Raw genomic sequence first — 10157 nt, 5'->3', positions numbered from 1 at the left:
AGCTAGCAAAGCATCTCAAAGAAAGTTACTAGTACTGCTAGCTGTGCAATATATAATTCTATTAGTATTATTAATAATTATTTATATTAACATAGCACTTAGGAGCCCCAGTCAAGGGTCCTGGACCCCATTGTGCTTGGTGCTGTACAACTATATAGCAAAAAGACAGCTCATGCCTGACAGACCTTACAATGGAAGTATAAGGCAAGAGACAACAAATGAATACAGACAGATGGGGAAGCACAAGGAAACATTGAGACAATATTGGTCAGCATGACAGGTCATGATTTCAACATACTGGAAACCTAATCCTTGTCAAGTTTTTATAGGAATTATGGCAAAGGAGAGTTTTAAGGAGGGATCTGAAGGAGGCTCATGCATGAGTTTTGCAGATATTTATGAGGGGCTCCTCCCAAGTGTGAGGGGCAGCCTGGGAGAAAACAAAGAGGCTTGTCTGAAAATTTAACAAGTGGGAGATGGAAGCTGGAGTAACAGACTGATAAGAACTGGGGACTGACATTTCAACAGTGAATGAGAGATTACAAGTAGGTGGGGGAGGGGAAGGGAGAGGGGCCAGGCAGTGAAGACAAGTGGCTTATTTTTCATGTGACCAAGAAGGGAGAGCCAGCAGAGGGATTCACAGGAGGGGTTACCTGGGCAAAGCAACAGGGTAGGAAATGATCTTTGCAGCAGCATTCTGAATAGATATGAGTAGGGCAAGATTGCATTGGTCAAGGCTAGAAATAAGGATGTTGCCGTAATTGAACCGTGAGATGCAGAGAGCCAGGATGAGCATTTTAGCTGTGTGGATGATAGGAAAAGCCAGAGATGTTCTACTGAAAGAATCTGCAAGATCTAGATGCAGCTTGGGTGTGAGGACCTAGAGAGAAATCTGAGCCAAAGATAATGGTTGTGGACCTTAGTGACAGGCAGGATAGGGGTGTTGTCCACGGTGATCGAGAAAGAAGGTAGCAGGGAAGGTTTGGGGGGAATAATTAAGATCTGTGTTTTAACCATGTTGAGCTTAAACTGAATGGTTAGACATCCATAAGGAGACACCAGAGGGACAGGCTAGAACTGGGTAGGAACCAGGGGAAAATCCATTATATTGATTTTTTTTCCATTCTGAAATGGAACAAAACCAAAAAACAAACAAATACAAACTGAAAATTTCCCACAAAACAAACTTCCACAAAAATACTAGTTTCGGGTCAATTTCAACATCTTGTTTAGATAAAATTGAAGCATTCCATTTTGATTTCAACCTTTAACAATGTGGCTTATATAAAAACAATTAATTTTGTTTTGAATAGTCATTTCAAAAATAAACAATCAAAATGCTTTGTTCTGAAAATGTTGTCGGGGACATTTTAACATTTTCAAAATGCTTCACTTCAGGGTGGGGGGTTCTAAATGAAATGTCATTTAAAGAGACCCATTTTTCTGAATGTTCTGATTTTAAAATTGGCATTTTCCATCAAAAACCCAGTTTCAACTAAAAAAATTCCAACCAGCTTTAAGACAGGTGAAATTGTAATTTGGACAGAAGGAGACAGATGGATCTGACAGTCATCAGCATGGAGATAGTAGCTGAATTTGTGTTTGTGGATGAGAGTACCCAAAAGTAAGGTATACAGGGAGAAGGGAAGGGGATAAAGGACAGAGCCCAGAGCCCTGTGGAACCCCCACACAGAAAGTTGAAGGAAGAATGAAGAGTATCCTTCAAAGGACATGCTGAAGGAGCAATTTAAGAGGAGAGGACAGAGTTACAGAAGCCAAGGGAGGGCAAGATTTATAATATAGGTATATCTCCATATACTATCTCATAGAACTGGAAGGGACCCTGAAAGGTCATTGAGTCCAGCCCCATCTTCACTAGCAGGACCAAGTACTGATTTTGCCCCAGATCCCTAGGTGGCCCCCTCAAGGATTGAGCTCACAACCCTGGGTTTAGCAGGCCAATGCTCAAAGCACTGAGCTATCCCTCCTCCCACTTGAAGACCACGGCCAACTGTGTCAAGTGGATGGGTTAGAGGAGGAAAGTGGACGAGAAATTCTTGTGTCTGTGAAAGGGGACGAGGAGAAAGTTCTAGGAGGGGAAAGGGGAAGAGAAGGCAAGCTGAGGGGAAGGTCATTGTATTTTATCAATTTTATCTTGGGAGAAATTGGCAAGATCTATTATTATTTATCATTCATTATGAGGCAGTGCCTAGAAGCCTCAGCCAGGCTGTGTCAGGATTGAGCACTTCCAGATGAGCCTGAGGACTAACCAGGCCAGCCTCCAGGCTGATTAATGAGCTCAGCTGGGTTTAGGGTGACCAGATGTCCTGATATTAGGGGCTTTGTCTTCCATAGACAACGATCCCTCTGCGCCCCCCCCCCAAAAAAAAAAATAAAAAAAAAAGTGTCCTGATTTTCACACTTGCTATCTGGTCACCCTAGCTGGGTTGTGGTAGGATTGGCTGAAGGCAGTCAAAGAGACCTGATTAAGCTCAGTAGCAGCAGCTGGTTGCCGGCTGCTCAACATTTCTGCTTTGGCCTGTCTTGTTCCTGTCCTTCTCTAGTCCCATGTTCCTTCCTGGTTCCTGCTCCGGCACCTGACTCCAGCTCTGGTTCCTGGCTCAGGGTCAAACCTCTGGTTCCAGTTCCTGACACTGGCTCTGACTCTTGGCTCTGCTTCCTGACCCCGGCTCTGGTTTCTCATTTCCAAGTTCAGCTCTGATCCTTGGTTCCCAGCTCCACTTCCTGGCCCCCTGAGTCCAGTTCTAACCATTGAGCTGGACCGTCAGCCACCACCCGGACAGGTTGAAGCCCCATTGTACTAGGCACTGTATAAATATAAAGTAAACAACAATCTCTGCCCCCAAAGAACTTACAGCCTAAAGTTGAGCTAGTTTTGTATTTGGAGTTGTGCGTGCAGTCACTTGATGTTTTGATGTGTTTGCATTCTGTCAGATTATTCCTTTCTATAGGTACCGCTTCTCAAAATGCACCAAAATTAATGCAAACAATATTTTGATAGAAAATGGACTTGAACCTGCTCCCATTGATGTCATAGGCAAAAGCCCAATGATTTCAGACCCTACCTCCCAACATCTTATCTTCTTTACGTATCATTGACCTCAGGTGAGAATGAGTTGTGTTTCAGCTTCAAAGCTGAAAAAGAAAATTTCATTTCACTTCTATAATGTCATGTCTTGGTGATTAAAGCTTAATGGTTTCATGCAAGAAATATCATTAAAATAGTCCGTCGTGTAGTTTGCTTTCTCTCCACCTTTCATTTTCAATCAGCACACCAAGGAGCCAAGTGACATCACAACATGGAAAAGAAACTACCCTGTTACATAAAAAGCACTTCTGCAGACTAATTGGAATGAACACTTCTCTTACACAGAAATATTGAAAGGCATCTTTCATTTTATCTTGTTAATACAAAATCAGGAAGTTGCTCTTGCTGTGAGTGCAATTCCCTTCAGTCTGGTCAATTTCAACTCCATTGCTGATAGTGGACAATTGAGGTCCTGATCTTACACTCCTTATTTAGGTACAGCTCTCATTAAAGTCAGTGAGAGCTTTGCCTGAATAGGGACTGTATCATCCAACTCTATAGAACTAATATTAGGATTGAAAAGTAAATAGAGGGATCAGATTTATAAAACTAAATTTGGAGGCACTTGAAATGTTGCAAGTGGAAATGACCCCAAACAATATATTTTAAGTTGAATATGGAAATCACACAAAAATCAGCAAAATCTTTCATAGTGGACCAGAGGGTGAGAAAAGGTTTGGGAAGTTCCACCAAAACCATTTTTTCTGAAGTTTGGTTAAACCCAAACTTGAATTTCCCCCACCCACTCATTTAACACCTGATATTCAAAAGTATTCACAGAAGAAAGTATAAGGAAGACTTTAGTTTCAGCTGCATTTTTTATCCTTGCTTGCAGGACCAAAAGTGAATCACAAAAGCTAATCTCAGTTGTCTCTCAGGAACTGGGAATCTCATCTGGAGGCTGCAATGTAACAGGAAATGCATATCACACAAGACCACATTGAGTATCTTTTTAAAAGGTCAGTGAGTAAAGACTGTTGGTACATTTTTTTAAATTGCACACACAACTTGCATTCATTTATGTTATTATTTTAAAAAAATGGATGAGGTGCAAAATTCTGCTTTCAATTACTCCATGGTAACTATCATACCCAGAGAAAATATTCAAGCGGCATCAGGGGAGAAAAGCATTATAGTTTTAGTTTGTTTGTATTTTATTACATTATTTGTATTACAATGATGCAATCTTCTACAATCAGCAACAGAGTTGAAATAGACCAGACTGAAGGGAATTAAACACAAAGCAAGAGCAGCTTCCTTGTTGCCTTTATAATATTTCTGTGCAAGAAGATCTCTCATTCCAGTTAGTCTGCAGAAGTGCTTTTTATTTAACAGGGTAGTTTCTTTTCCATGTTGTGAAAAGAAGCCCCATGTGGGCTCCATGTTATGCTGATTGAAAGTGAGAGGAGGGGTATGTCTACAGTACAGCTCTAAGTCACCCTATGTTAGGCCAATTTACAGCCACTGCTGTAATTACTGCGGTGGATGATGTCCATACTACCCTCCTTCTGTTGGTGGTGCACGTCCTCAGCAGGCTTCCACCGACTGAAAGAGAGCAGATTATGGGGCTGAGAGGCTCTCAACTCTGCGCTGCTCCCTGCCCGGAGCTCAGCTGCCCCCCAGGGCTCTTGGCTCCCCACTCCCAGCTGGGGGGAGAGGCGGGGGAGGGAAGGGGCCAGCTGCCTGGGCTTCTCAGTTCCCTGAGCAGGGAGCCTCCAGGCAGCAGCCCAGCTGGGAATGCGGAGCCAGGGGCAAGACAGCCAACAGCAAATGTAAGTAATGCAGTGTCTACACATACACTTTGTCGCCCTAACTACTTCAACATAAGCGCTATGCCTCTTGTGGAGGTGGAGTTATGTCAGTGTAGTAGGGCACTTACATCGGCACCAGAAGGCTGTAGTGTAGACACTGATATAATTAGGTCAATGTAAGCTGCCTGACCTAATTGTGTAGAGAGAAATGATGCCTAGAGGTGCCATGGAGAGAGATGATGCCTAGAGGTGCCAACCAAGAGTGAGGCCCCATTGTTCTTTACAAACTCATACTAAAAGCCACTCCCAGCTCCAAAGATTTTACAATCTACACAGACAGACAAAGGGAGGAGGAAATGAAGTAGTATTATTCCCATTTTATAGATGGGAAACTGAGGCCCAGAGACATTACATGACTTCCCCCAGGTCACAGAGTCTGTGCAAAGGTGTGAATTAAACCCAGATCTCCTGAATCCCAGATCCAGTGGCTTAACCACAAGACCATCCTTCTCTCATTTTTTTAAAAAAAAAGCAATATACAAAAATACAGATTGATAGAAAAAGTACTAACATCGAGGGAGCCATCTTCATTTGTAGCCTACCTAGATTAAAGATATTTTTTAAATTTAATATTTTCAACTAACTTGAAGTGTCAGTTGTTTTAGCAAGATGTAAAAGAATATGTAGTAGATATTATACCTTTTTACAATGGAAAGTAGAGAATTAATGATAGTATAGAACAGGAGTTCTCAAACTGGGGGTCAGGACCCCTCAGGGGGTCACGAGCTGTCAGTCTCCACCCTGAGCCCTGCTTCGTCTCCAGCATTTATAATGGTGTTAAGTATATAAAAAAGTGTTTTTAATTTATAAAGGGGGTCGCACTCAGAGGCTTTCTATGTGAAAGGGGTCATGAGTACAAAATTTTGAGAACCACTGGTATAGAATATCAAGGGCTGCAGAAAGATCACAGAGAGTAAAGATGCATAAGTAGCAGAGATGGTCCCAAATAAAAACTTTGTATCTCTGGATCTCGAGCTTGGATGAGAGTTTTAGCTCTATAGACTGAGCGGAAAGGAAGGATGGGTCTTAGAGATGTTGTATAAGAATTAGACATGGCCTGGATATGTAAGTCTAGAGAGATGAGTAAGTGAAAGATGACACCTAGATTATGAGTCTGAGTGGAAGATAATGGTGACATCTATGGTATGTGAGATAGTGGGGAAGACAGGAGGGGGAAAGATGAAGAGCTTAGTTTTAGTTGTGTTGACCTTAAGTCGTTTCCTTGACAATCAGAAAGGTCGGCCACAATTTTAGTTTGGATGGAAGGAGAAAGGTCCAGAGTAGAGTCAGTTCTGTGAGTGGTCAATGTAGACATGATATCTGAAGCTGTTGTCAAACAAGATCACCCAGTTAAAAGTAAAATTGCGATTCTGTCATGGAGGTCACGGATTCTCTGATTTTCTGCAACCTCTGTGACTTCCGCAGCTGCAGTGGCTGACCCCAAGGCCGCCCTGCCAGCTGCATTGGCCATTGCTGGAGCGACCTTGAGGCCAGCCACCCTGGCTGCTGCTTGGGTGGCCCTGGGAGCTGGCCCCGGGGGGCGCCTGAGCATTGGTGGCCCCAAAGGCCATCAGGAGAGTGGTCCCAGGGGGCCTTGGAGCAGCGGCTGCTGGGTGCAGTCAGCCCCCACCGCTGGAGAAGGGGGCCCCCAAAGCAGTGGGTTCTAGGAGCAGAGAGTTAGTCCCATTATGGGTATTTATAGTAATAATCAAGGATGGGTCAGGAGCCGTGAATTTTTGTTTATTGCCCGTGACCTGTCCATGACTTTTACCAAAAATACCCATGACTACATCTTAGCCTTAGTGATAATAGATAAGAAGAGAAAAGATAGGGGTCAAGAGTGAATGAAGCTTGGTGGGGCCCCAACAAATGTGAGAAAGCATGATGATTCCTTGAACAAAATCTCTGAAGGAATGATTAGAGATGTAGGAGGAAAACCAGGTGAAAGTGGGGTGTCAAAAGCTGAGGAAGGACAAGATTTTAAGAAGAATAAAGTCAGTAGTATCAGTCAGCCAACATGTAGAGAAGAAGTTTGTGCAGGCCCTGAAATTTGGCATAGAAAATTTTGAGACTTTGAAAAAGCAGTACTTGTGTGTTCTAGAAATGAGGAAAACAAATTAGCCCTATTTAGGTTTTGTTTATTTAAATAGGTACTTCTAGTTTAATGTGGCTCTCTCATAGATGTCACCCATTCCTATGGCTGAACTGCCCCTTTCTCTTACGTGGATTCCTGACTCTGCACATGTGAAATGTTTGGGATCAGATCCACATCAGGATGACTGAAACTTGCTGATGAAGTTCAGAACCACAATTAGAAATGGGGATTGTTTTTAAGATTGAAACTTCGACGTTTCTAACTTAGCCCTGAGTATATTTTGATAGAGGTTCTCCTCAACATTCTGTTTTGTGGATGGTCTCAGGTTTAAAAAACACAGGGCAGAATTTTCAGACGTGCTCAGCATTGGCCTTCAACAACTTCTTCTACTGAATGGTAAAATGTCAAGTGACTTTAATACAAGCAGAATTAGGCCAATACCGTGTGGTTCTGAAAATCCCACTCAGAGATGATTAATGACACTGCTCAGAATATTAGCAGAGGTGGAAAAATGTCTAAAATTAATATAATCTAAGATTAGGGGTTATATTTTACAGTCTAGAAATGTGTTTTCTGTGTAGGGGCCAGACCAGCTCAACTTTTTCACACGCATATCACTCTTGCAATGACTCCTATACAACAGGGTAGCAGCACTCAGCCTTTAGCAGCCGAAAAGCCACCACATCATTAAACGAAATTTTGAAAAGCCGCAAATGATTGAAACAATATTCAGAATACCAACAACCATATGTAACAAGTTTATTGCCAAGTAACACCTGAAATATTCATTAAACTGCTAATAATGGTTACAATATGAGCACTTTGACGTAGGGAGAGATCTGACATTCCAGGTTCGCCATTATTTTCCAGAAGTCTGATTCTGTTGACTTTGCTGACACCCATATGTCTGTCTCCATTTGTGTTTTTATTTGAAGTAACAATTTTCTCTCTTCCCAACCATCAAATTAATGCCATGATAGGTCATCACCTGATGCTTCACTCCACCCTGAGAAGAGAGTTGTATGCATGTCTAAGTAGAACCACAAGCTGGTTAAAGTGTGGCTCTACTCTAAAAAGCCACCATGGAAGAACGGCACCTTCTTACTCTACAGAAGCAGTCCCTGCATGCAGGTAGAGCTGGCTGCTCACTTTGGTGCCCAAAGTAAGTTTTTTTTCCCTGCTTTTTACTCCTGTGAGTCCTCCGGAGCCACATACAGCAAAGGGAAAATGAACTGGATTCCATTCCATCTGGTGCATCAGAAGCAGAGCTGTTGGCTAAATTCCTGTGTTTTACATGCTCAAACTCATTGAAGACAATGAGACTATATAGGCATCAGACTGAATCTGAATCCTTCTTGTGCTGTCAGACATCACTTTAGGGCACAAACACCCGTTTACCATGCTGTTTCCTGGAATGGCTACCTTGATCTGTTTCTAGCATTTAATTTCTTTCTTTTTTTTTTTTAAACAAGGATAGTTTGTTGGTCTATTGCCCTCCCTCAGCCTGGAGGCCCAGTGGACTGTGTTTTGTCTGGACCCTACCCTTTGACCCGTCTGGCTTGTGTGGCCCTACCTGGAGTTAAAGCTCCTGCTGGCATACCTCTGAGTCCTTGGAACACACAAGCCTTCACACCACATCAAGGTGCCCAGGGAAGGCTAGGCATCAGCAGAGGGCATAATTTGGTTTGCAAACCCTTTATTACAGATGAGGATGTGCGAGAAGGAAAGATTCTATCTTGACTCTTAAACCCCTGGCTGACTTTATATCACTGGCAGTTATAAAAACATCGTATTTGGAAGCTGAACACATTTATTATGCAAACCACTGCGAGATGGCAAACATGATATCTCACTGCCATTGGTACTGAATCATTTTTCAGAATAGAGCTGCACTTTAAATGCTGAATCTTATCTAATCTCTAAAATCTAACACTGCCCTAGGGGACCGCACAATGGAGTAGGTGTTAATGTATGAAAAGATATTTATTTTGGGTCAAGGGGGTGCATGTGAGATATACCTGGAATTAATTCTCAAGGCCTAATCCCCTGAATATAACCATGGTGTTTGAAAGAAAAGCATTGGTGAGTAGAGTTGGTTGGAAAATGGTTTCTCCCTCTCCTTCCATGGAAAATTTGGATAAAAACAACAACAAAAGTTTTCATGAAAAAATTTCAGTTTTTGTCAGGAAGACCAGGCACATTAGTTTTACCGTGAGGTAAATACACTGAGGTTAACCCCTGGAGGAGGTCTAGGGCTCTTTACCTCACTGTGGTACCTGGTCTTTATTACCTTAGGATCTCTCATGCATATTAGTTACCCTGAGTTAAAAAAATGCACTTTTTTAACATTGAAGACAATGTCCCTGTTAGCAAATGGCTGATTCAATATACACTGAGGTATTCCATGATCTAGCGCAATTTCATAAAATGAACCAGAATTCCTAACTTTTACATAGAAAAATTTCCCAAACTGTCAGAGTCCAAACTTTGACTTCATTGGAAGAAAGCGCATGCACCTACAGACAGAATTTGGTTCAGAGACAGCTATTTGTGCTACTGTCAGGTCTCATCTTGCTTCAGAGAGATGACTTGTCATATTGCTCAGATTGAAGTAGGTCAGTAGACAGTGGTTTTGTGAACTGGTACTTTTAAAGCTCTCTGTTTAAAATCTTGACACTTACTTTGGTACCTAAATAGGAGCTGAGTTCTTTTGAAAATCTGTCCTCTTGTAGCTGTCACTGGAGTGGAATACCCTGTATATAACTTGAAATTGGGCTCACTATATATGGGTTTCTCTATTTCTGGTAAACTGGCAATGGGAAGGCAAGCGTGTTTTTTAAAGACTGTTGCCTGTCTTCCGCATACACAAAGAGAATGTTCTAAAAAAATAAGAGCTTTGAACATTTATGACCTTGAACATTGACTCCTAATCTACAGAGCATTGAACTGGCATGAAAATGTAACATTCCTTGTATTAAAAATAAAGGACTGTAATATTCTACAATTGTAATCCAAAACATTGCAGTAACACTACTATAAGCTGTAGTGTTTTGGAACATAACTGTAGAATACGGTCGTACATTTAGTACATTTTTTTTAAAATATAAGACACTTTAAAAGCACTGATGCAACTTTTCAGTTC

The sequence above is a fragment of the Trachemys scripta genome, chromosome 2 (assembly GCF_013100865.1).
Source record: "Trachemys scripta elegans isolate TJP31775 chromosome 2, CAS_Tse_1.0, whole genome shotgun sequence".
Taxonomy (NCBI): domain Eukaryota; kingdom Metazoa; phylum Chordata; order Testudines; family Emydidae; genus Trachemys; species Trachemys scripta.
This window is presented reverse-complemented; position numbering follows the sequence as displayed.